The sequence below is a fragment of the Musca autumnalis genome, unplaced genomic scaffold (genome assembly GCF_047663935.1).
Source record: "Musca autumnalis isolate F117 unplaced genomic scaffold, ASM4766393v1 scaffold_4, whole genome shotgun sequence".
In the NCBI taxonomy this organism is placed as follows: domain Eukaryota; kingdom Metazoa; phylum Arthropoda; class Insecta; order Diptera; family Muscidae; genus Musca; species Musca autumnalis.
This window is the reverse complement of record NW_027411977.1, coordinates 94,537,421-94,564,736: the sequence shown is the minus strand read 5'-3', so window position 1 is coordinate 94,564,736 and position 27,316 is coordinate 94,537,421. Positions and strand designations below refer to the sequence as shown.

Genomic DNA, 27,316 nt, shown 5'->3' with positions numbered 1-27,316 from the left:
CTTTCTATAGTTCTATAGTCACCGTACATTATGTCTAGACAGCGGAATCCTATGCAAATGCATATATGGTTAGGATGGTCGTAGAGAAAATCTGATTAGACAGAAACTCGTTTTATTACAAAATAAAACGAATTAGGCCCAGAAATTTTTGCATATTTTGCATATTCTGCATATCGTGCATATTATGACATATTTGTACATATCTGCATAAAATGAGCATATGCAAAACCATATGCAAAAATATATTCAAGGATTTGTGGTCTAAATATCCCACCGAAATGGCTGAAATTTGGTATTAAGTCTTTGTTAGGGGTATGCAACTTTACAACTGAAATCTGTCCGCATAGGTCCACGTCTTCATATAGCCCCCATAGAACGGTACCTACCGATATTCGGTATTTTGAAAGTTGTAGCCTCAATATCCCACCGAAATGACTGAAAATCGGTATTTAGTCTTCGTTTGGGGCATAAAACACTGCACCTGAAATTTGTCGGCATGGGTCCACGTCTTCATATAGCCCCCATAGAACGGTACCTCCCAATTTCCGAAATTTTGAAGGTTGTGGCCTCAATATCCCACCGAAATTACTGAAATTTGGTATTTAGTGTTCGTTGGTGGTATAAAACTTCCCACCTGAAATTCCTCGGTATAGGTTCACGTCTTCATATAGCCCCCATAGAACGGTACCTCCGGATTTCTGGTATTTTGAAGGTTGTGGCCTCACTATTCCCCCGAAATGGCTGAAATTTGGTATTAAGTCTTCCTTGGAGCTATAAAACTTTCCACCTGAAATTTCTAGATATAGGTCCACGTCTTCATATAGCCCCCATAGAATGGTACCTCCCGATTTTCGGTATTTTGAAGGTTGTGGCCTCAATATCTCACCGAAATGACTGAAATTTGGCATTTCATTTTCGCTGCGGGTATAAAACTTTGCACCTGAAATTTGTCGATATAGGTCCACGTCTTCATATAGCCCCCATAGAACGGTACCTTCGGATTTCAGGTATTTTGAAGGTTGTGCCTTCAATATCCCTCCGAAATGGCTGAAATTTGGTATTAAGTCTTCGTTGGGGGTATAAAACTTTCCACCTGAAATTTATCGGTATAGGTCCACGTCTTCATATAGCCCCCATAGAACGGTACCTCCCGATTTTCGGTATTTTGAAGGTTGTGGCCTCAATATCCCTCCAAAATGGCTGAAATTTGGCATTACGTCTTCCTTGGGGGTAAAAAACTTTCCACCTAAAATTTTTCGGTTTAGGTTCAGGCCTTCATATAGCCCCCGATACCTCCCGATTTTCGGTATTTTGAAGGTTTTGGCTGTGGTTATACATTTCTCTATTTTATTGACTTGTCTGAAGAGAATTTTAAACAGAAAAATTGTACACACAAAGATTTTTTGTACCTATTATTGAAATATTTGTTGCATAAGAAAATATGTAAAATGCATAAATTTTGCATATGCAAAAATTTATGCATTTTGCATAATTTTGCATATGTCATATGTTTCGATTGCAATGTAATCAGAAGCCAAAGATATCCCCGGTCTCAAAATTTGACATGAATCGGACCAAAAATAGGGGTTGCATAAAATTCCGCTGTCTAATTATGTCAGAAAGAATGGCCAAATAAGATATATACGATTTTAGGAAACAATTCAAACTTTTGTGGGGGAGGAACTCGAAGTGGTGGACCAATATGATTTTAACTAAGTTTGGAAAACATTACTTCATCTAAAATTTGGACCAAGTCTTGTCTGACCCGGCTTTCATCCAAATAGACAGAAGTAGAAAAGATAAGCATTTTTAAGGAAGTTCGTTGTAATAATATATTAATCTGGTTTTTGAAAGTCTGCTGAGAAATCGAAAACGTTTTAATATTAGGAGGCAACAAGTTCCACAATCGAACAATTCGGTTAAAAAAGGATTTTTATTAAATATTTATTTGTATCTGAGAGCTTCTAGAAGACGATAAAAACATATAATCAAATTAAAAGAGGAATAGAGGTATCAGATTTCAGCAAACCGATCAAATGAAAATCCTACAAGCTGAAGGAAAAACTGTAAACAATTATTTCTGCAAACATTTACCATACGCAAATTTTAATATTTGACGGAAGCTGGACATAAAGTAGTTTATATTATTTCCGTGGTACCCAGTATTACCTCAATACCATAAAGAATGTAAACAACAAATTTGTCGAAATAAATATATAATTGGTTTTCGATATATAGTCCACGAAAACCCCATTTCATGCACTTCCCTTCATACAATATTGAACTCGTAATATTTTTTGATACAGGATACCATAAACCTCACAAATTAACTAGCAAAGATGGAGTGTAATCATTACGGAACTCCGAGCTCAGAAGTTTGACCTATGGCAGAACTGTCCTTCTGGGTTCATCATATTATCTTCATCGACATTCATTGCCAAAAAGAACTTTCCCCCCCCCAGCCTTTGACCTCCATATATGCGCCTACTGATATTTTTCCTTAAAAACGGTTTAAGAAAACGGTTTTTTTGTTCTAGAACTGCAACTAGCAAAGTTTTCATAAGCGAATTAATTTAATTTGATTGACAACTCTATAATTTTTTTATGCTACACATATAATTTTAATCGATTACTTAAAACCGAACTTTTCACCCCCAGCCTTTGATCTCCATATTTGCGCGTACTGATATTTTTCCTTAAAAACGGTTTAAAAAAACGGGTTTTTGTTCTAGAACTGCAACTAGCAAAGTTTTCATAAGCTAATTAATTTGATTTGATTGACAACTCTATATTTTTTTATGCTATACATATAAGTTTAATCGGTTACTTAAAACCGGTTAAAAATCGGTTTTAATGTCGGAATATTCGGTTCAAAAATAGAGATAACCGTGTTCATAATTACAAGAGCTATTTGTGATAAAACTTTCAGAAGCACCGCAGATGTCTACATAAGCAATAACCAATTGTTATGTCTACATACCAATAAATAACAAATGACGAATATACAGAAAAACAAAACATAGTTTATTTCTGAACCAAAACCGATTAAATGTCAAAGAGGACAATGAAAACGGGACAAAATCGATTAGTTGTCAAACAGAACCGTACCCAAAAATCTTCTGAGCAACATTTTTGTAGAATATTTGGATGCTGAAAAATCTCATCTTGTGGTACTTTCACTACGGTTCATGAAATAAAGGACGAAAAGGACATGAAAGGCATTGAGTTAGAAGAGTGAGAGGTTCTACAAAAAGATTCGCCAATCGATGTGACTGAAGACATGTCACCTCAAAACGAAGCTACAGCAACGCCAAACAGAGATATAGAGCTATTTTCCCATGTATTATAGGGAAAAATCAAAAACTTCATCGCGCGATATTTTAGAGACTTGAACTATGGCGAAAATTTCCTTTTGGCTTCTTAGTATACTCATCAAGGGCTTTCATCTCCAAAAGAAATTTTCCACCCCCAAAAAATGCAGTTGCACAGTGTAGTATGCAGGGGTCGGAATGGACAAAACACTTATTTGGAGAAAAAGTCAACGTTTTATTTCAAAGCGAATATCTCTGCTTGTGTAAGAGGTATATCGAAAGTAACCAGGCAAAGAAGGTAGAAAATATCACCTTTACAACGATGTAAAGTAGGTTGTCGTAGGTGGTCAAACAACAGAGATATCGCAATAGTCGGGAATGCACCACTTTTTCCATTTTTTTTTTTGCAATCACACTACAGGTCAGAATTTTGATCGGATCCTCGCGAAATTTTGCGTGTTGATGGGGGTCTTACAGATGAAGAAGCCTGTTGATAGTTGGCGTACATCTCACTTTTCATTTTTATACCCTATACCACAATGTGGAAAAGGGTATTATAAGTTTGTTTTGGTAAAAATTCATGTAACACCGCGAAATATTCGTCGGAGACCCCCAATGTGGTATACCAATCTTTATCTCGTCGAGATTAAAGCGATTTTGAGATGTGTGTCTGTCCGTCCGTCCGTCTGTCCATTATGAATTGTAAACACGCTCCAGGCCGCAATTATGGACCGATCGTCACGAAATTTTGTATGGAGGTCGGGTTCAGATCAGCATAGATGCCTATTCTTATTTGTGATGATCGTGAAATATTTAGCGGGTGAAATGGACCAAAAACATAATATTTATCCAATTTTCTAGCGGCCCTGTAGGTCTCAATAATAGTCCGATCCACGCGTAATTTTAAATAAGGTAAGAGTATATCACAAAGGAGAAGCTTGCAATTTGAGATGGCGATCGGATAATATTTAGAGGGTTAAATAGACCAAAACTTTTGTGTGAAAATTGTGAACATTTTTAATATTCAGCTTATATATTAATTCCTGGAAGTGACATTCCTGACAAGTGAGATATACTTGAAAGTGGAACGCTTTACCTTTCAATTGATGCCAATTATGTTGGTGTGCATGATCAGATAACAGAGTTACAGCCTAATATATTTCGTTATTTGTTTGTAGTGTAGTAATAAACTCACTAGAAGTCGCAATTATACATCATTATACCGGGTAAGAGTATAGGTCGAAAAAGATGCCTACAATTTTGAATGATGATCTGATATTCTTTAGCGGACCAATGGACCATTACTTTTGTATGAAAAATATAAACATTTTATTTTTGGTCAATATTTAAATTCCTTGAGCACATATATATTTCGCAAAGAAGCCTACATATGGAAAAAATACTGACCTTCCCTCTGATGTAAATTGCATTAACGGGCCTACTGCCTAATATATAATGGGTTCTGTGTAGAGAACCACATTTTTATCCCATGGTACATATTGTCTCTCCAAAAGTTCGTATGCCAAAATTCATATCTCGATGAGATAAAGCGATTTAGCGATGTGTGTCCGTCCATTAAAAATTGTAAACAAGCTTAAGGCCGATTGTAATGAATTGTTTAAGTAGGTTGGGTTCGGGCCAGTATAGAAATAATTAGTTTTGGTGATGATCGTGAAATGTTCAGGGGATGAAATGGACCAAAAACAAAATTTTAACCAATTTTGTAGCGGCTCTGTAGGTCAAAATAATAACCCGCAAAATTTTAAACAAAGTTTGAGTTTATGATGAAGAAGAAGCGTACAAACCAACGTGAATATCAGATAATACTTAGCGGGTTAAATGGACTGAAACGTGTGAAATTGGTAAAAATTTCAATAACGTAGCGGTTAAACAACGGAAGTAGTAGTACTACACTATTGGGTTTCAATACATTTTAGTTTGTGTGAACTAAATTTGCCTTTCCTGCTACAAAAATGTCTTTGTCATGCTAGATAACTTTTTGGTTTTGGTCATAAGTATTATACATTACATCTCTGATATTTGATAATTACATTTTCACAATCATTGAAAAAGTTCCGTGGAGAGCGATTGTCCAGGGATAGTGGTATAGGGTATCCCATGGTCGGCTCCGTCCGACTATAGACTTTTCTTACTTGTTTCATCTGAGTTTTACTTTCGATGCACTTGGGGTCTAAAACCATTATTTCAATGAGGTGAATTTTGGTCGTACGAAAGTGTGTATACCTAAAGGCTGAGGATATTAGATCTTTCCATGAAGCATGAAATAACTCCAGGGAATGTTAAACAAAAGTTTAACATTTTTGTTTAAGTGTAGTTTAGGATCTGTTCGAAGATCCTTTTGAAAATCATATCGAAGCTACTCCTCGTGGTCCAGTTTACAATGATATTATGTTTTTTCGTGAGCAAGCTCTAAATTATACTGTAACCAACTGAAATGACAGGACTTTTGAGTTTTAGAAAACCCTCTAAATACTCAATTTTTATGGGAAAGAATCTTGTTTGTTTGCCCGTTTTTCGATTTATCCGTAGATGAAATTTTGAACTCACACAGGCTGAGGGTATATCTTTGTCGGCAAATATTTTTTTCTTGTTACTTTTTTTAATTCGCGTGTTGTACGACGTAGTGATAGTCGAATACCTGATGGGCTTAGTTACGGCAGAAAAATATGATCTTGTCTTGTGGGTTTATCGAACTCAAGGTGTATTATAAACTAGCAGACCCCGGTCCGAGTTGCTGGCCCGTCGTAATGAGTTTTAATGACAACTTTTAAGGACTTGGTGCTTGACAATTTAAAAATTGGCATTTTCTGCCTCACTTCTTCGGTCCATTGTCAATCCGAGGAGGATTTTAAATGTATCTACAGATTTTGTCTGTAACCTTTCTACTCTCATACAAAGTCGAATTTTTTCACCTATTGATGCTGTTTAGGATTTATTATCATCAATGTCTTTTTACTAAAGCGATCTAATTATAAATGTAAAATAAAACACTGTAAAAATGGTTAAGTCGAATTCTCCCGCTTATTGAGACATATAGGTGTTAGTTTTTCTTGGCTGATGGACCGTTAAACCTTACTATTTAAAGAAATTTGTAAATATATCGTTCGGAATCGCAACCACCGTTGTCTCGAAAATTAATTTGCAAGCCGATGCACTCATAAGGTTAGCAAATATAGCGACTATAAAACAATAATCCCAGGAAATTCGTCTATAAATAAAGGGCATGATAACGCACCAGCTCATACACCGATGCTTGAGTTTTTTACCAAAAACGAAACCCTTATCATGTCTCAACCACCGTATTCACCGGACTTGGCCTCCTGACATATTCCTCTTCCCAAAAATAATTTAAATTAACCGTTGTTTTTATCATAAGTCGTATACATATATTTATTTCTAGGAGTTACAAACGGAATGCAAAGCGTATGTTGCGGAGGGTATAAAAAATACTAATTACCGGCTCGATTATTAAAAAATTCATTTATAATCACAAATATTTGCATCAAAATAATATCGAAAGCAAATTTAATGCTTTGTAATAGGAATCGGAATAAAGTATTATTGAATGGATTATTCTTTTGTTGTGCCTACATAAAGCAAAAATAAAATTCAAATACAATTTTAAAAATATTAAATTTGTTTATGATTTTCAGAAGATTGATATATGTAGCTCACTTACAAATAACAAATATTATAATGACATGAAAAAAAATTAAATAAATATATATTTTTTTTAAATCCTCTTAAAATTTAAATAATATTTTCTCAAAGAAAACTGAAACAGTTGTTTTAATATTTATACAATTTGTACATTTTCTTTGATATAATGGCATGACAAAAGATTAAAGAAAATATATTTCTTTAAATCCTCTTAAAATATAAATAATATTTGCTTAAAGAAAACTGAAACAGTTGTTTTAATATTTATACAATTTGTACATTTTCGTTGATATAATGGCATGACAAAAAATTAAAGAAAATATATTTCTTTAAATCCTCTTAAAATATAAATAATATTTGCTTAAAGAAAACTGAAACATTTTTTTTTAATATTTATACTATTTGTACATTTTCGTCAGGTAAACTTGATTACACGTAGTGTGAATTGTCATCTTCCCTTCTCCGTACTTAGATATGAATACAAATATTTAATTGGAGAAAATTTCTAAATTCTATCAACAATAAATTGTCATTGTAAGCTGCATCCATTTGTTGTTAGTACAATGAATATTTTAGATATCAAAAAATATTAAATACCCGATTATTTAAATTTTCATTTACACAACTTTTAATTTTTATACCCTACACCACTATGTGGGTTTTGGCCAAAAAGTTTGTAACGCATCGAAATAATGGTCGTAGACCCATACTTATACATATATCAAGCTTTTTGTAGAAAATTAACTTATGTTGAAACTGAGGTATGGGGAATTGTAACTCGCGATCAGTTTTACTATACCATAACTTTTGACCGCATTTCGGTAAAATAAACTGTTTTAGCCCGATTCACCGAGGGGTTTCTTAAAATAATATTTTGAGCGGAAGCTGTGGTCGTACTAATGTAAAAAAATCGGAAAAAATCGTTGAAAAAACGAGTTTCATTATGTTGTTTTCCAATTAGTGGTTTTACAACACAATGTAGAGCTTAAAGCTCAAAGGAGAAGTTAAAGAGAACACTTCAGAGTTGAAGTTTCTGAAGTATGATTTTTTAATATATCCACTGTATCTACCTCAAACGGATGCTGACATTTTGAAACCAGAAAAATGGGGTTTTTTGAATTTTTGTTCTAATCGGGACGCGCAGCTGGATTTCACTAAAAGCTTATTATTTGATTATAGTACTCACGATTTCGCATTTTTTAATGTATAACATGAGGGTGTAGCCCTCACAGGATCACAGTAATCTGCGCCCAACCACGAAATTTTTGTGCGTAAATTTTTCTCAAAAACCTATTTTTTTGGTTTAAAATTTACAAACGTCAATCGATTTCCGTGGAAACCCGCGTAAATTTAGTTTTTTTGCGTTCTGAATCTAACAAGCCACGACGCGTAAAAATCCACCCACTAGATCGGCGGATATGATACCCCTCAAATTTTGAAAATTTGCAAAAAATTATTTTGAAAATATCGCATATTAAAACGCGTTTTGGATGTGTCAATTCTACTCAAATAAATAGATCGATACGCGTGTTTAAACTGCGCGAAAACAGATATTTAAAAACTCTCGTAAATCCAGAGATATAATAGATTTTTTCTAAAAATTGAGTGCGATGCTACATCCACGGTTCTTGATGGATCGCATTGAAACGGCATAGAATGATGTATTTTTTAATGGTGATTATTGAAATCGGATGCGCATAAAATGTAAATGAACTTCGCGGAAATTATGACCATTTTACTGTGTTTTGCACCCTAATATGCAGCAGATGCTACATCGTGGTCGCCAAATAGAATTTGACAAACTGTACATCAAATAAGAGGGATTGATTCGCTGTGTTGGAAAATCGGATGCGCATCATGTCATTTTCACAATTGCGCGGTTTATATGCATCTCAAATGTTGTAATATTCAATATAACATTATTTTAACGTTATGCCACCATTGGAATTCCTTGTGATTTGATATAAGGTTCTAATAATATTATCCAATAGGAAAACTATAAACAAAAAAATTGTTACAACGAAATATCATCATTATTGCGTGAAATTTTGACGAAAATGCCGAAAAACTCAAACATTTTTTCTCCAACTTTTCCTAGAAAACCATAAAAAAATCAAAATTAGAATAATATGATTTTAATTTTTTCGTAATATTTTCTTCGTATTTTTGCAAATAACTTGAATACTATAGCTCCAACCTACACAACTTAGGTTTCATTTTACTCCTCAAAATGTCTGGATGCTGTTATAATTTTTTTATATATTTTTCGTAAATATGAGCGCCATTGTTTCAAAAATATGTTTGTAAATACGTGAAATTATTTAACAAATTTGATTTTTCGCGAATCCATTGAGACTTTGCGATTATTTTTTTGCATCATCGCAAAGGTTACGAATTCAGTTCACGATAATAGGATATAACAGCTAACAATATTAAGCCGCGATTTTTTTAGTATTTTTTCTAATTATCATAATTAAAACAGTCATATCTTTTGCGCGCAACGATCAAAGTTAGTAACGAAAACAGATTTGGAATGCTGATTTTTTTCTTAATCTATGTGCCAAAAATCATTGATGTAGTATCAAATTTTTTTTTTGATTTTTGTGAAATGAAAAAGACACCCAATAGAAAATCGAGTCTTCGATGACATTTTCGTTGACGATTCGTTGATGAAATTTCCGAAATTGTCATGCACGACGCGATGCATGACCATGTCTTGCAAAGTGTCGTGGCAACAAACTCAAAAATGTTCAAAAAAGCGTGCCATGAAATGATTGTTTACATATTGATTCAAGTATACAATTTTCATTTTGGAATAATTGTAAGATAATAAAACCATAAAATTCTCAAATCACGTCAATACTAAAGAGTGTGCTTTAACAACAGAGCGGTAAGTGAGAAAAATGATATTAAGGAACTTTAAAAATAATTTAAGTTATTCTTTTAATACATATATGGAGAATTCCGAAAATCCCAGCGGTTTTAAAAGATGCGGCAGTGGTATATGGTAAGATTATGGATTATTTTAGTGGTTATTGTCAACATTCATTCATAATGTTTTCTTTTTGCAGAATTCATATATAAAGGAGGTCCACAGGTTGTGATGAGAAATTGAGGCGCGGATAAATTCAAAAATAGGCGGATCGGAGAATATTCAGGAACGAATCATTATTAATGTAAGATAACATTTATAAAATGATGTATTTTTAATGTAATAAAAATAAACATTTGACACACGACAACAAAATAAAATTGTCTTTAGTAGGGTCGTTAACGACAAATAGCAAGACAGTGTCTGTAAAGCTGTCGTCAACGAAATAACGGGTTTTTGTCTTCGAAGTCGTCGTCGACGACAGCTTCGCTTACCTTGTCGCCCAAGTTGTCGTGCATGAATACTGGGACACTTGTGTGAAAAAGTCGTCAACGATCCCAAAGGGCTGTCTGCAAAGAGTCGTGAACGAATTGGAAATGTCGTGCACGATTCATCAATGTTGTCTTTAAGACACTTTCTATTGGGCAATTTTAGACATTTTTCCTGATATACCAAAATGAATGTGTCGACGAGCTGAGTCGATCTGGCTATGTGTGTCTGTCCGTCCGTCCGTCTATCCATCTAAACTTTGTAATCACGCTACAGGTCGCAATTTTGATCGGATCGTCACGAATGTTTTGGGAGTTGATGCGGGTCCCACAGAGGAAGAAGCCTTTTACGTTTGGTGGTGGTCGGATAATATTCGGGAGTCGGAATAAGCAAAAAGCTTACGTGGAGAAAAGTCAACGTTTTGTCCTTATGCGAATATCTCCGCTTCTGTTAGGAGTATTCCAAAAGGAAAGCCCGTCAATCGAAGAAGAAAATATCTCCTTTATATTGATGTAAAGTATGTTGGCGTAAGTGGGCAAACAAACGAGATATCGTAAAATTCAGGAATGTATCCAATTTTTCCATACTTTGTACCCGCTACAGGTTGGAATTTTGATCGGATAGTCCCGAAATTTTGAGAGTTGATGGGGGCCCCACAGAGGAAGAAGCCTATTGATTTTGGTGATAGTCGGATAATATTTTGGGGTCGGAATGGGGAAAACCTCATGTGATGACAAATTTAACGTTTTACTCCTTGTAGGGGTATTCCAACGGCAAAGCCGGTCAATGGAAGAAGAAAATATTACCTTTACATTCGTGTAAAGTTGGTTGGCGAAGGTGGTTACACAAGGGAGATACCACAATAGTTGGTAATGCATCCAATTCTTCCATTTTTTTTCAATCACGCTACAGATCGCAATTTTGATCGGATGGTCACGAAATTTTGGTTGCTTATGAGGGTCCCAGAGAGAAAGAATCATATTATGTTTGGTGGTAGTCGGATTATATTCCCTAAAAGAAATGTTTACCAGTGAAAAGCTTATGTACATGGGTTGCTGTTGTTGTTGTAGCAACGCATATATGTATGTTCGTTCGTGTATTATTTCAGTTATCAAGTTCCTCTGTATCCAGACTCAAGAATTCTGCAACCTGGGCTGGTAAGTGGGGTTAGCTGGGCAGTTGAATAAATGCAGAGTATCGTGTGGTCCCAATCCACATGCTGGGCATATGTTGGGTATCGTGGCGTCAATTCTGGCCCAATACGAATTGAGGCTGCTGCATCGTCCTGAGCTAAAACCACTAGTGTTTGCCTTGGCAGCTGGCGTTCTTCTGCTGCGATGGATGGGGAATGGTTTCCAAGTACGGCATTCACACTGTATCTTCGTACTGCTTGGGCAACGATGTTGGTGTGAATGCTAAAAACTGAGCTAAAACCACTCGTGTTTGCCTTGGCAGCTGGCGTTCTTCTGCTGCGATGGATGGGGAATGGTTTCCAAGTACGGCATTCAAACTGTATCTTCGTACTGCTTGGGCAACCATGTTGGTGTGAATGCGATTCAAGCCTGCCTGATAGGCTCGTTGATGTAGCGGTTCTCTTTTAAACCCTTGGACCTCTCCCTCTAGATCAAGAAGGTCTCTCCTGACGTGCCTGGGTGGGGGGGGGAGCCTGTCCATTAAATCGTGACAGGGATGCTCACTGCGGTAACACCCAAGCAGGTACTGCATCGACAACATCTTATTGTGCTGACACACCGGTAAAACCTTCTCCTCCTTATGAAGATGGTCCACTGGTGTCATGAGGAGGCACCCTGTTGCAGTCCTCAGGGCGGCATTCTGGCAGGTTTGAATCTTCATCCACTGCGATGTGCTAACCTTTGCAGACCACGCTGGCGCCGCATAGCTTACCACAGACCGGCCTATTGCATTGTAGGTGGTCAACAAGGTTTTTTTTTATCAGCACCCCAAGTGCTGCCGGCCAGCGACTTGAGAACCTTGTTCCTACTTCTGATCTTATTGCAAATAGCTGTGGCATGCGCGGACGACTTGAACATGCTATCGAACGTTACACCCAGAATTTTAGGGTAGTTAGTGGTCGGAATCAGTGCACCATCGACCAATATGTTCAGTGGAAGCCTTATCTCAGCCGTGCATGTGGTGAACAGCGTGGCTGTGGACTTAGCGGCGGATATTTTCATATTCCTCAGATGGAAGAACTGCACTAGGTCAGCTATGTAGACATTAAACTTATCACATATGTCATCGACGATAGGACACGACGCCAAGATCGTACAATCATCCGCATACATCACGATCTCTATGCCGTCTGGAGGGTGTGGAATTTCAGAAAGGTAGAGGTTAAACAGTTCCGGAGATATCACCCCTCCTTGGGGAACTCCCTGTTTCACTCTACGGGTTTTGGACTTCTTGTTTCTGATAGCTGGAGATTAGTTTTCTCTATATCCTAGAACAGCTTGGCATGGTTGACGGTATCGAAGGCCTTCGATAGATCAAGAGCCACCATGACTGTTCGGTCGCACGGCCTTTTCTGGTTCAGTCCTCTACTGATATGTGTGTATATGGCGTCTAATGCTGTTGTAGTACTATGCATTTTCCGAAATACATGTTGATGATGGGCAACTGGAAAACACCTTATCATCGTGGGGAGGAGTAGCGCCTGTAGAATCGTTGCTACTGGCCTGTACGATTTACCTCTGCTGGCATCCTTGCCAGGCTTGAGTAGCGGGACCACCCTGCCAACTTTTCAGGCATCCGGTACAACATGGGTGGCTAACGATAGGTTGAGAACACTTGTTAAATACTCAACTCCCGGTGCATACAGCTGCTTAAGCATTACCATCGATATTTGCTGCGGGCCCAACGCTTTGGATGATTTAGCGTTTCGAATGGCATCTGCAACATCGCCCATCGTAAATTGTGGCGGCACCTCCTCGGCTGGAAGAGCTCTTCTTATACGGCGTAGCACACTTCTCTTCGCCCTATCACTCTCGGGGTACTCTATGAACTGCCGGTTAAAATAACAGGCGCACCTCTTCGCCGTTGAAAGTAACAGCCGTTCTGTCATCCTTCTTTTCCGGACTGGAGAGTGATTTAACCGTTGCCCACAATTTACTTATTCCTGCACCAATGTTGCATTGCTTTAGATGGTCTAGCCACTTTTTCCGCTTATGTTCGCCTACTAGCCTGTTGACTTCAAGAGTAAGTTCTCTAACTCTTTGGGTCTTCGGGATTCGTACGACGAAGCTCATCACGTTCATTTGCTAGCAGGAAGTCGGGTGGTCTGTTTACAATTATGTGTTTGTGTTCGTGTAAATGCACATGGGTAGTGGTGTAGGGTATCACATGGTCGGCCCCTTGACTTTAGCCTTTGCTCACTTGTTTGCTTTCGAATAAGTAGGTAAGTTCGGAGACACAACCACAATTGTCGCGAAAATTAATTTCCAAACCGATACATTCGTAATTATTGTAAATATAACATTTTTTAAAGAAATAGAGTATATGGGAAGTACCCCACCCCCTTCCGAAATTCAACAAATTATTTAGGCTATTTTCACCGGGGGCCATCCCTGTACATGCCATAACAATTTCAGGAAAATCAGTTCAGTAGTTTTTGTAGAAAAGATTAAAATTGAAAAACGTGGGCGTGGTCAAATTTTCTTTGCATAAAGATCTAAGTTGGGTTATGACGAAAATTTCAAAAAAAATAATTATCCAAATCGGTCCAGCCCTACTCAACTGATGCCATTACCAACGAACGACATTTAATTTTTATTTAATTTTTGACTTTTATTTAAAAAATAGGTTAAAGGAGAAGTACCCCGTCTGCTCCGAAATTCAATTAAATTTGTAGCCTATTTTTACCGGGGACCACAACCGTACATTCCCTGACAATTTCAGGAAAATAGGTTCAGTATTTTTTGTAAATGTTGATGAAGGTCCCGGAGTGGAAGAAGCCTATTGATGTTGGTGATGGTCGGGTTATATTTAGGGGTCGGAATGGGTAAAAAACTTATTTGGAGAAAAATTCAACATTTTATTTCAAAACGAATGTCTTTGCTCCTATATGGGGTACATAAAAAAATAAATAAATATAATAAAAAAATAAATAAAAACCTGCTAATGATAGTAGAAAATATCACCTTTGCAATGAAACGTAGGTTGTCGTAGGTGGTCAAACAACGAAGATATCGCAATAGCCGCTAATAGAACGCAACTTTTCATTTTTGCCATTTTAATAATAATGACGAATATCACAGATTTGGTTGGGGACTTTTCAAAAGCAAAGTATGACTATGAAAGTAGAAAATCCCATTTTTACAATGGTGCAAAGTAGGTTGACGTAGGTGGTCAAATAACGGAGATATCGCAATAGTCGGCAATACATCCCATTTTTTCATTTTTTGTAATCACGCTGGAGGTCGCAATTTTGACCGGATCCTCACGTAATTTTGGGGGTTAAGGGGGTCCTACAGAGGAAGAAGCCTACTGATTTTGGTGCTGGTCGGATAATATGCAGGGGTCGGAATGGGCAAAAAACTTATTTGGAGAAAAAGTCAACGTTTTATTTTAAAGCGAATATCTCTGCTTCTGTAAGAGGTATATCGAAAGCAAAACCAGACAATGAAAGTAGAAAATATCACCTTTACAACGATGTAAAGTAGGTGGTCAAACAACAGAGATATCGTAATAGTCGGTAATGCATCCCTTTTTCCATTTTTGTGCAATCACACTACAGGTCGGAATTTTGATGGGATCCTTTTTTGCGGGTTGATGGGGGTCTCACAGAGAAAGAAGCCTATTGATGGTTGGCGTACATCCCACCTTCCAATTTTTTTATTTGAGATGTACTTTCGATTCACTTGAATTCATTTCAACAAAATTGACCTGTATTAATGAAGACACTCTGAGAAAAGGCGCTAAGCTATCCCAATTTTAATATTTTAAATTTTACCAGTCAAAAGCTTATGCAGAGGGGTAGTTGTGTAGGGTATCACTCAGTCGGCCCCGTCCCGACTATGGCCTTGGCTCACTTGTTTTTTAATTTTAATGTCATGGACGGTCATCAGTTTCTTCTAAGCACTCTTAAAATATATTTTGGCTTGCTTGTCCTTGTCCGTAGTAGGAGCATGAGCGCAAATAAAACTGATGCTGACAAATTTAGCTTTAATCTGAATTGTAGCAAGTCTTTCATTTACCGGTATGAAACTGGAGACTAGATGTTTTAACCTCCGACACACTGCAACCAAACTCATTATGCCGTTGCTTCTTACCTTTCATCCCCGTCACATTTTCTTCCATCCATCTAAATTGGTGCATACAAGGAAGTAGGGTAGGCGGTTGGTATGGGGTTGAAATTCCACTGCTACTTAGTTTATTTACGCATAATATAATCATATTTTTATGTTTATATCTCCTTTAAAATTAATTATTAAAAACATTGTTTCATTAACTTCCCCTGTTGTTCTACTTTCGTAGCCTTAGCATTCTAAAAATATCTTTTAACACAGCCACTTTTGAACCTTTCCTGGATAGTCTAATGGCATTTAAGGAATTAACTAAATAGACGTACGGGCCATTTGGGAATAGTTTACACCTCCTACCCATTCTCCTAATTATAATTATTTATTTATAAATTTAAAATCCTGTTGTTATTTCCGTTTTCCCCATTAACATTCGTAGGCGTTGTAGCCTGTTCGCCGATTGTCGACTTCCTTTTACACACAACGGAATGAATGGCCGGTCGCTCGGTCTGAATAATGTTGATGCTCATCATTGCTGCGTGCCTTTTGTTTGTATGTTCATTTTTACAATATTTTTGTTGATGTTATTGTTGATACCGGTTGAGACTGAGTGTCATGTTGACATACAAATCAAGAGGATTTCAAGTGATTGTCAATATAGTGGACCGGATAGATCTATGCTGTCGAAGCAAAGCATTTTTATTTATATTCTTTAGTTTTTTTTTTACAATTATTTCCTTGGCTTGTTACGGCTGGGTTGTGTGTTGTAGTTGATTCTATTTTCCATCCTGTTTTGCTTCTCAGTGTGTATCAATGACGTAGTTGATATGAGTAATGATACTTGTATATCTATCTCGTCGCCAAGATGTTGTGACTTATTCAAAGTTTATGATGCTGGTGTTGTTGTTATTGTATTTTTTATGGGTGGGCCCCATCATAGTTTTATCTATATTGTAAATAGCCATATTTATGTAAATACCGGTATAATTGTTTTGTTGTTGGTTTCTTGAGGATTTATATATACATGTGTATGTATGTATGTATATTTGAATTGAATGATTGAAATAAGTTCTTTGTGGGGGTGTGTGCTGGTGCGATAGTGACGAAATGTTGGAATGTGTTATTATCAGTTATTTCTTCAGAAAATTTTCTAAAAAATGAGGACATAAAAAGCTACACAGAATGTTGTCTTCTTAACTATTTTAAGTGTTGACTGACCACGAGGCGTATAAGTTACAACAACTACCATACGCCCACAGAAACTGTTTATAATAACACTGGCCAACAAGACTATTGTTTCGTTCGATTTCTTTACTGCTTCTAATTCAAATTGGCGAATTTATCAAGTTCGGAAACAGTTTTCCCTCATCAGCTATTGTTTTTGAGATATAGCTCAGGGACCTTTTTTACGATTATTACCCAGTTTTTCGATATCTTTGGTCAACAAAAATATTTTTGTTTCGTTATTAAACACGAGTTTGTTAAGAAGATATTCAAACTGAATGAATGTTGGACGCGTCCACGACGTGGTAGGGGAAAGTCTGGAGGTTAAACCATCTCATCTTCCGATTAACACTTATACATGAATAAGTAAAAAATACTAGTTGGCCAACAGAGATATACCCCCAGTCTGTGTGAATTGAAACCTTCATCTAAGGACAGATAGAATACCGGCTATACAAACAAAATCCTTTCCACAGAAGTTATGTATTCAGGAGATTTTCAGAATTTTGTGGCCCTTTTTGGACGAATGTACTTCCCCAAAAAATATGGATTTGGATTAAAGTCGAAAGTGTTGCAGACGATGTATCTGAGGAAATGGACCAACATAGTCAATTTAGGAAACGGATCTTATTTTTGGAGTCATTGCTTTCGATAGATATTGCGCCCACCAGTCCTTTCGTTTCGTGGGAGCCACCGTGGTGCAATGGTATGCACACCCGCCTTGCACGCTAAAGGGCGTTGGTTCGATTGCCCGGTCAGGCAAAATCAAATTTTCAACGGTGGCAAAATACCCCTCAGTAAAAATGTCAACTTGAATCGTGATTTATTTAAAAAGCGCTCCGGCGATTTTTTTTTGTTTTTTTATTTTTCTCATCTATGAACATTGTAGTTTCAGAATCCGCAAAAACTTCCCAGGTGTAAGCACCTTCCATTTAAATTGGATTCAAAAGAACCGTGTTCTCCATGTCCTCGAACAGCTTGGCAGTTTTAACGGTATAGAAATCCTTCGATAGATAAAGGGACAACACAATTGTTGGGTCGCATGGCATATTGAGACTCATGATGCAACTGATATGAGCGCATATGAAATCTAGTCCCAATGAGGTACTACGTATTTTGCTGTAATCTACGCTATTGCTGGGAGGAGTAGTGTCTCATGAAATCGGTCTGTACAATTCGTCACCTTGCTGATTTTTCAGTACAATATGACATTTAGGGTGACGTAGAGGTTGAAAGATACCAAGCAACGGGGTCACTCACTCTTTCAGCTCAAGTGGACACTGACCTACCCGTGGTGTCATCTGAGGAGCTACCTTTAACACCCGCTAAAGATAGTGAACTAACATATGTCGCGCATTTACCCATAAGAACGTTAAAAGCTTGGGTTGACGACACAGGCAAATGTTTTCAGTACCAAGAACTGCGAATCTGCAGAATCTGCTGAAACGTTTGCACTCTTTATAGAGAAGGTGCAGTTTACGCATTGACAGATGTACTTTAAAAATATAAGGCCGATATTACTGACATACAGGAAATACGATGGATTGAGAAAAAAACCTCAAGCTGGTGCACCTTATTATAGCTGCCATGATATAAAGCATGGGTTTAGTTGCAGAGTTGTAGCTGGTTGAAGGTTAAAACATCTGGTGGCCAGCTTCGCCCCAGTAAATGAAAGTCTTGCTGCGGATAAAAACAAAATTCTTAAACAACAACTTTATTTGCGCTCATGCTCCCACTGAAGACAACGACGAACAGACCAAAGATTTATTTTACGATCGCTTAGAAGAAGTATATGACCCTTGTCTTGCCCATGACATTAAAATCGTTCTAGGCGATTTTAATACCAAAATTAGAAAGAAGAATATCTTTTGCCCAACAGTTGGGAAATTCAGTTTCCACAGTGGAACATCTGACAAGGGATTGAGGCTGATAGTTTTCGCTGTGGCAAAAAACATGGTAGTTTTCAGTACCTGACTTAATTATCTCTACATGAATTAGGGCACATAAGGACTGTCACCAAATCAAAGAACAAGAAATCAAATTGATATTGATAAAATTGATGAGTGATACATGGAAGACATTCATCGAGTGTGTCGAATGTCCTTGTTGCAGCGTAGGTACCTACCCGATTAAAGATAGCAAATAAAGTATGAAGTTGGACTTCGGTAAGGTGCAATCACAACAGATAGCCACAGTATATTTCATTCAACTGGCCCAATTGCTTAAACAAAACGCTCTTCATCCCCAGTAACAAAGTATTACCCACTCCATGCAAACAAGCGCAAAATCCACACGTGGATACCAGAGACCTGCATCAAGGAATGCATGGTAGCGCCACGCGTGTCGTGGCGCTTCCCAAGAGGATAATGTGGCATATACCAAAGAGTGAAACATCAAACTGATGACTTTGGTACGTGCGCATCATAATGTACAGACGAAAGGTAATCTGGTTACAGATACAGATAGTGTGCTCAGGATAGGTAAAGAGCATTTTCTCAATCCCTTGATCTCTTCAACATGCTGCTGGAAAAGCGTATTCGAGATGCAAACGTCAAAAGAAATGACAAAATTTACATAAATAGCCACATTTTACTTGTTTATGGTAACGATATTGACATCATGGATCGATCAGTAATAGAAGTAACTGATACCTTTAAGAAGAAAAGTAGCGGATGCTATTTTGGCTTAAGGGGTTATCCCTATTTTCAAAGAAACCACCAATATTGGTAAATCGCTACATGGGCGTTTTATGAGCCTAATAATCCTGTATTTGAGTGAAACAGAATTTTAAAAGATCAACTTTAAAAGAAAATTGTGGGCTGTCAAAGTCAAAATTTCGATTTTAACGAAAACAAATTGACCGCTTTTGTCCAAAAACGGGCAAAAAATTGTTTAATAAGCTCACCAAACCAAATGAAGATCGAACAATTCGTTTTCGAACTATCGTTGCCACTGACTTCAAAAATTCTATTTCGAGAAACACGCGTTTAAAGTCGTTTAAAGGTTCCATGCTACATACAAATCACAATAAATTGTCCCCTTCCAATGTTCATATCTCAGCCAATTTTGCTCCGCTCGACTTTTTTTCGGTATTTGAAAGTGACAAGTAAAGGTAACCCCTTAATTATGCAGTTTAAGACTGAGGGCCAAACCTATAGCTCTGCGTGTTGCGTGTGCGTTCAAAAATACAAAAACAAAATACATATATTTCAATTTGTATTTTTGAACGCACACGCAACACGCAGAGCTATAGGTTTGGCCCTGAAGCCACATCTCGTCAAACCATAGCAACACTTTCAATCCCACGGCAGCGGGTTCTTTCGTACCGGATTGATACGAAACCATAGTGTTATGGCCGCTGCTGACCATCCAGCATACTAAACCTGTGCTTCTACGTGGGTTTATATACTGCTGCAACACCTACCTACAACTATACTTAGGAAATGTGAGCCAACATTGCACTGAAGGGTTTTTGGCACCGTTGGAAATTTTTTCATGTTGTCTAGCCTGGGATTCAAATCCCGATATTTGGCGTGCAATGAGGGAATGATCCCCAATGAACGATTTATACAGAGGACCTCACAGTGGCCTCTTAGCTATATGTTGTGAAAGGTTTGACATTATTCTGATACTTAATTGGATAATCCAGTCAAAATAGATATTGAAATAGCAAAAAGTCCCACAAAACTGAATTTTGGTCGAATTTTGGCTACGGTAATTTGAAACAAGCCAGCAAAGGCTGACTATCTGACTATCTGATACCCTACATCATTTTGCTTTTGGAATAACTCACCACAGTAGTTTTTCTTGCCATTCCGACCACTGAATATTATCTGTCTCTCAACAAACTCAATAGCCTTTTTCCTCTCAGGGACTCCCATCAGCCTCCAAACTTTCGTGGGAATCCGTTCAAAATTTCGATCTGAAGCGTGATTATAAAAAATGGAATAATGCAATGTTTTGACGACTTTTGCTATATTTCCGCTGTTTGACCACCTTCTACATTCATACGCATGCTTTGCTTTTGGAAGGCCACCAGCCAGAGCTGTGGTACTCGGCATTAAAAAGGAAAACTTGGAAAACTTGGCGGCCTACGCCAGCCAACTTTGGATTGTTGTAAATGTGAAGTTTTACCATTTTTTTTACCCTCAGCATTTATGCTAAGGAGGGTATATATACCCTTTCATACGAGCAAAATGTGCCTCATCGAAATAATGGTTTTAGACCCCAAGTATGTTTGGACGAAATCCGTTTTCAGACAATTTGGAGTCGATTTAGCAACGTCCGTCCGCCTGTCTGGCAGGTGCGCACGATACCTCTCGAATGGATGAACCGATTTGGTCCAAAATTTGCACTTTGTAATATTTTGCCCAAACTTAGTTTAAGTTTAAGAAGATGGGTTATATCGGTCCACTCCTTCCGGTACCTCCCACACAAAACTTCGGAAATCTTCGGAAAATTTTGGCGCACGATAACTCATAAAGAGAGTAACCGATTTGGTCCATACTTTGCACATCGTGAAATTTCTACTAAACATAGATGAGGTTTCAATATGGACCCAATTGGTCCCCTCCTTCGGGTACCTCCCACACAAAATTTCGGAAAAATTCAGTTTAGAAGCTGCTCTCGAATCGCTTTAATTTTTGTTGTAGCAACTTTTATTCACTGTCCCCTATACGACGGTACAAGTTTCATCAGGAGCAAGTCCATAATTCCTGAGAAATTAGCCTGAAAGTTGCAAAAAACTCCTACGACACCGTGTGTAGTGGTTGGTGCGCAAGTTAACTCTTGAACGAATCTGCCGATTCGGTTTAAATTTGGCCTTCGTAATATTTTGCCCAAACTTAGTTTAAGTTCGAAGATAAGCCATGTCGTTTCATCCATTCAGGTACCTCCCCCACAAAAGTTCAAAAATGTTCGGAAAAATTGTGCACACGATAACTCTAGAAAGCAGAGGCCGATTGGGTTCACTCTTTACACATTCTAATATATGAACCAGACATATAGATTAGGTTCAAATATGGACTATATTTGACCACCCATTCGGATACCTCCCACACAAATTTTCGGTTAAGTTAACTTTAAGACCTGCTCTCGAATCACTTTGATTTTTGTTGAAGCAACTTGCATTCGTTGCCTCGATTACGACGGTAAAATTTTTTTCAGGGGCAATACCTTACTTTTTGAAAAAAAAAAAACAGCCTGAAAGATGCAAAAAAACCCGTATGGCACTAAATGTAATGGTTGGAGAGCACGATAACTCTCGAACTGATCAACCGATTTGGTCCAAAATTTGGCCTTCGTCATATTTTATCCAAATATAGTATCAGTTCGGAGATGAGCAATACGGGTTCAAAACTTCCGGTACTTTCCCCCAAAATTAAAAAAAAATCACTAAAATGGTATGCACGATATTTTGTCCAAATTTAGTTTAACTTATAAAGTGGCCCATATCGGTCCTCTCCACACAAAAGGACAAAGTTTTAATTCATATAGGCTTAGGGTATATCTCTGTCGGCAAAGCCGACTGATACTTTCTTACATGAAATTATCAGGCTTTGCTTTTGGAATACATTATATATAGAAGCTGAGATATTCCTATTAATTTAAGTTTTCTGCCCATTCCGGACTCTGAATATTACCCCACAATCTTCCCCTACAGGACCTCCAATCCCCTAAATGTTGTGACGATCCGATCAAAATTGCGAGCTGTAGCGTGATTACAAGGTTTAGACGGACTTACGGACACACTCAGCCAGATCGACTCAGCTCGTCGAGACATTCATTTTGGTATATACAGTTGAACCTCGATTATCCGGGAACCTCCGTTATCCGTGATTGAAAAGAAATGTTGGACTTTTTTCCATTTCCTCAATTTTTTGTTATAAACTTCATTACCCGCACACTTTCCAATTAATTTGATTAAGCAAACAAAAGGTAAGCAAACGAAAACTGAAAATTCTCCCGTATTACACAATTTGTGTATTTATGGTATCACAAAAACCATGGGGCAAAGTCAATTCAGATGCATCTGATGATGATGATATTATGTATCCTTCTAAAATTTGGTGGATTATCGTAAAAAATGTAATAAAAATTTCAGATTTTCATGTTATTTTACAATACATGCCATTTTTACTTAAAAATATGTTCAAAAACTGCATAAAAGCATTGCCTCCATTATCCGGGAAAATCGATTATCCGCCTCCGATCCCGACCATCACGGATAATCGAGGTCCGACTGTATAAGTATAGGTCTACGATCATTACTTTGATGCGCTACAAACTTTTTGGCCAAAACCAACTTATAACAACATCCCCACATAGTGGTGTAGGGTATAAAAATAATCCTTGGGTTTTCATAAAGCTCATGTAACCTTTATAAAACTCATAGGAACATACAGAAATTTGTAAGAAATTGCAAATTTTCCAAAATTGCAAAAAAATGACCGTCTTTAGGAGCACGCCAGGCCCACACCTTCCAATATTTTGATCTAATATTTTTGTTTCATTAGTTTCAATATAATTACTATTGAATCCCATATAGAAATTAAAAAGTCGTTGACGACAAAAAATTGGAATCGATTTCAGAACAATTGCGCGTGGTTTGAATCGCTAGCTTTATCAACTGGATGCCGGCAATAAAATCGTTAAATGTTCAAAAAATTGTGCAAACTTCTTTAAATACTTGCGTTGCCAGGTGTAATGGTGTATGATAACAACTGGTTGGTTGGCCCTGTGCGACTATATCCCTTTATAAATTATGTTGTTGGCAAGTAAAATTAAGTTCCTAACCACTGTGATATGGGTTTCTTTTCAAAAATAATGAATCTCTTCGGAAATTTAATTTTTTGTAAGTTAATAAAAACAATTCATAATTTCTTCACAAATCTGAAACACTTACAGTTTAGTTATTTCCGTGCATACACTTCATAACTTGCAATTTGTTTCAAATTTAAGGTTATGTTACAACATTCATTTGATTTATTTCGTGTTTATTTTGTTGTTATTATTTCTACTTGTTTGTGTATTAAGGAAAGGAAGAAACTAAAACTAATGCTGATTTGTGGTACGATTGCATGGATTGAAAGTTAAATATTACGCTTTCATATTGGTTGAATTATTTCCTTGGAAAATCTGAGTATGAATGTTCCGAAAAGTTGTAGAGTTATTGATTTTCTTATACATCTCATGTGCTTTCTTTATTTAGTGTTTTTTTTTTCTTCCAGCATATAGTATATTTTTAAAGTACGTAAGTATTTGTCATACCATCATCATCATCATCAACGCCATTATATTAATATTTTTATGATATTTTATTTATAAAAATTGTGAGTTCCTCTAGATATGTATGACGGGGCTGTGTATGTGTGTTTGAGTATTTCTCTTCAGCGTAGTTAACCAACCAAACAATGTAGGACAGTTAATGAGAAAACTAAAAGAAGGTGGGGTATGCCTGCCTGACTATGTTAATATTTAGATGGCGCCACGTTGCCAACACGCACTGAGGGGAAAACTGACGAACGACACAAGAACAAAAAATAACTGGCGATAGTGGCAATTGAAAAAGGAAACTTTTTTGTCAAACTATCGACAGTATAATGACAGATTGATGGATTCTTGAATGTTGTGAATAATTTTTACAAAATTATTATCATTCAATTTTTTCATTATTGAAATTCAACTAAGACTCTGTGGAATTAAATTCAATTTGAATTGTTATTGTTGTTTCACTTCGAAGATTTTATGTAATCCTTGAAGGATATCCTTTGTTTGACGTATGTACATGCAATATAAGGACACACAACTTTAGTTGTTTTGAGTGTCAACATTCGTCAATGGATTTTTATGTCAAACCACAAACCCACAGACAGACACATAAACCTGCACACACATTAGAATATTAAAAAAAAAACACAAACACCTACATTCACTCTCCCATTAAATACATATTCCACGGTGTTGGTTTTTTTAATATTTTTACACACATTCACACTTAATTTTTTTCACATTTTTATAAAGTCATTTTTCCCTGCTTTCGCATTACGAAACGACGAACAGAAACGAGTTCTGTTAGAGACTTTTAAGTTTTAACAATTTCATTTTGAGTTTCACATTCACAATTCAGGCAAATGAAATTTGTTTTATTTTATTATAATTTCTCAATTTTTATTAATTTGTTATTATTTTTTATTATATATTTATTTCTGATTACTCCATGTAGCAACATTATCTTCCACTTCCACTTGAACTGTAATGAAATCCTTCGCCCGTTTCGCTTTTGGGGTTTTCATTTTATATAAGTATGTATGTTATATACATATACCTACACATTATAGAATCTGCCTGTGTGTGTTTTTTGTTTCTTTTTCAAATTTTCTGCTTGTTCTTTTTTTCCAACTTCACTTCACAAAATGACACACAGTCAGCCAGCTAGCTGCACACAAACACGACACACATATATTCTGAAATTCTTCACGAAAACCTTTTGCAGCCTCAACGTCATGCTCATCGATTTTCGTTTTAATTGCAATCAACTTTTCTTTTAAAAAGTTTTTTCCTTCGCATTTTTATTATTTTTTTTCGTTTTTAATTGCGATTTATTTTTATTTTCGTGGAGTTTTTGACCTGATTGTTTAGGTCATTTGATGTTGAAAAAAACAAAAAAAAACACCTTAAAGTCAATAGACAACTTGTCAATGTAAAAACATTGCTGTTGTCATCGTCATCGATGATATTTTGCTAAATTCAGATAGACTATTGGTATGACGGCACGCGATTCACACAAACGCGATGCTTAACGTAATAACGGACACTGACTTTAGTTTTCCTTCAAATAACCTAAGACACTGAAATAGGGGGATAATAAAAAGCTACTTTGGAAATGCTCTCTGTTTCTCTCAGTTGTGCTCAGCAAAACACTAAAACTCATGTGTCAACTTATAGCCCAGTATTTTAGTATTTGCCACTGGCACGCGATTACAAATATTATTGTTTTATTCTCAACAATCGTCTAAAGAAATAAGGAAGAAAGTGTCAGTCGGATTGACCGGGAAAATATACCGTTAGCCCATGACTGTAAAACATAAAATAATCTTTTACCCTCCACCATGAAAAAATATTCTGAACTTATATGGAATATTTAATTTTCACATTTGTATGTGGAGATTTTTTTTTGAGCACTTGGAACCCCAAGTTCCTAGTTTAAGCTATTCGGTCACGTAAAATCGAAGCGTACCGTTATACGGTGGTTATACATAAATATGGACCTACGTTCACAATTTTTGGTAAAGAAATTTTTTGACCCCTACTTACTTAGATGGCTTTTATACTAAACAGAACGTCTTGTTCCATAAGCCGAACTAAGAATAGATTTCCAAACGCACCGATCTTTTGCCTTACTTCTCCAATTTTGGACGCCATGTTTTGTGATATCTTCTTCAACTTGGTCTTTCTATCGGAGTTTTGGCCTTCCCTTGGGGCGTATACCGTCGAGTGGCTCGTATTCAAATGCCTTTTTGGCGGGGGCGTCTTTATCCATCCTGCTGTAATGGCCAAGCCAACGCAATCGTTGTAGTTCGACACGTTTTACTATATCGATGTCGGTCGGCTGGTATAGCTCGTGGTTCATACGACGTCGGTATTCACCTTCAACGCATATTGGTCCATAAATCTTTCAAAAAAATTTTCTCTCAAACACACCAAGTTCTGCCTCATCTGCTTTCGCAAGTACCCATGCTTCAGATCCATACATAAGAACGGGTAGTATCAGTGTAAGTTTTGTTTGACGAGAGGTGGTTTTGCTTTTAAACTGTTTATTAAGACCAAAGTAGCATCTGTTGGCCAATATTATTCTTCTCTTTATTTCAAGGCTTACATTGTTGGTTTTATTTATGGCGGTGCCGAGGTAGATAAAGTCATTTACTATCTCAAATTTATAATTATCAACGTCCACCGTTGGTCCGAGTCTACTGGACGACTTGCGTGTTGATAGCATAAACTTCGTCTTATCGCCGTTGACTGCCAGACCCACTTTGGCAGACTCTTTTTCAATTTTTTCAAAGGTGGCTGTTACGGCTCGCGTTGATCTACCTATTATGTCTATGTCATCTGCGTATGCAAGCAACATTACATCTTTATTGTATATTGTGCTGTTTTTGTCTCTGGCCGTATATATATTCGCATCTCCTATGACCTTTTCCAGTAAGATATTAAATAGGTCACACGATAGACTGTCACCTTGTCTGAAACCTCGTTTTGTGTTGAAAGGCTCGAAGAGGTTCTTTCCTATTTTAACCGCTGATCTTGTGTCAGCCAATGTCATCCTGCATAGTCGAATTAGTTTTGCAGGGAAGCCAAACTCAGACAAGGCTTAAAACACCTTTGCTCTAATTGGGCTGTCGAACGCGGCCTTATAGTCGACGTATAGGTGGTATGTGTCGATCTGTCTTTCGTGGGTCTCCTCCAATATTTGGCGCAGT

General features: G+C 36.9%; 1 protein-coding gene and 1 long non-coding RNA gene across 10 annotated transcripts in view; one reads left to right on the top strand and one right to left on the bottom strand.

Annotated features, from left to right (window-relative positions):
• Positions 1–25,686, bottom strand: part of tipE (temperature-induced paralytic E) — a 55,714-nt gene extending 30,028 nt beyond the window's left edge. Inside the window, exons 1-2 of one of the 9 annotated variants that reach the window (XM_073980056.1) lie at positions 25,166–25,652; positions 23,740–24,057 (exon numbers count right to left, since the gene is read on the bottom strand). The gene's annotated coding sequence lies outside the window, so the exon portion shown is untranslated. Of the gene's footprint in view, positions 1–23,739; positions 24,196–24,763 lie in introns of all 9 variants that reach the window. The other 8 variants (XM_073980057.1, XM_073980060.1, XM_073980061.1 and 5 more) reach the window with 8 other exon arrangements.
• LOC141401167 (uncharacterized) lies at positions 9,821–10,435 on the top strand. The gene is made up of 3 exons (XR_012412277.1): positions 9,821–9,882; positions 9,953–9,999; positions 10,064–10,435. It is a non-coding gene; the product is annotated as an uncharacterized lncRNA (long non-coding RNA).
• Positions 25,687–27,316: the final 1,630 nt, after the last annotated feature.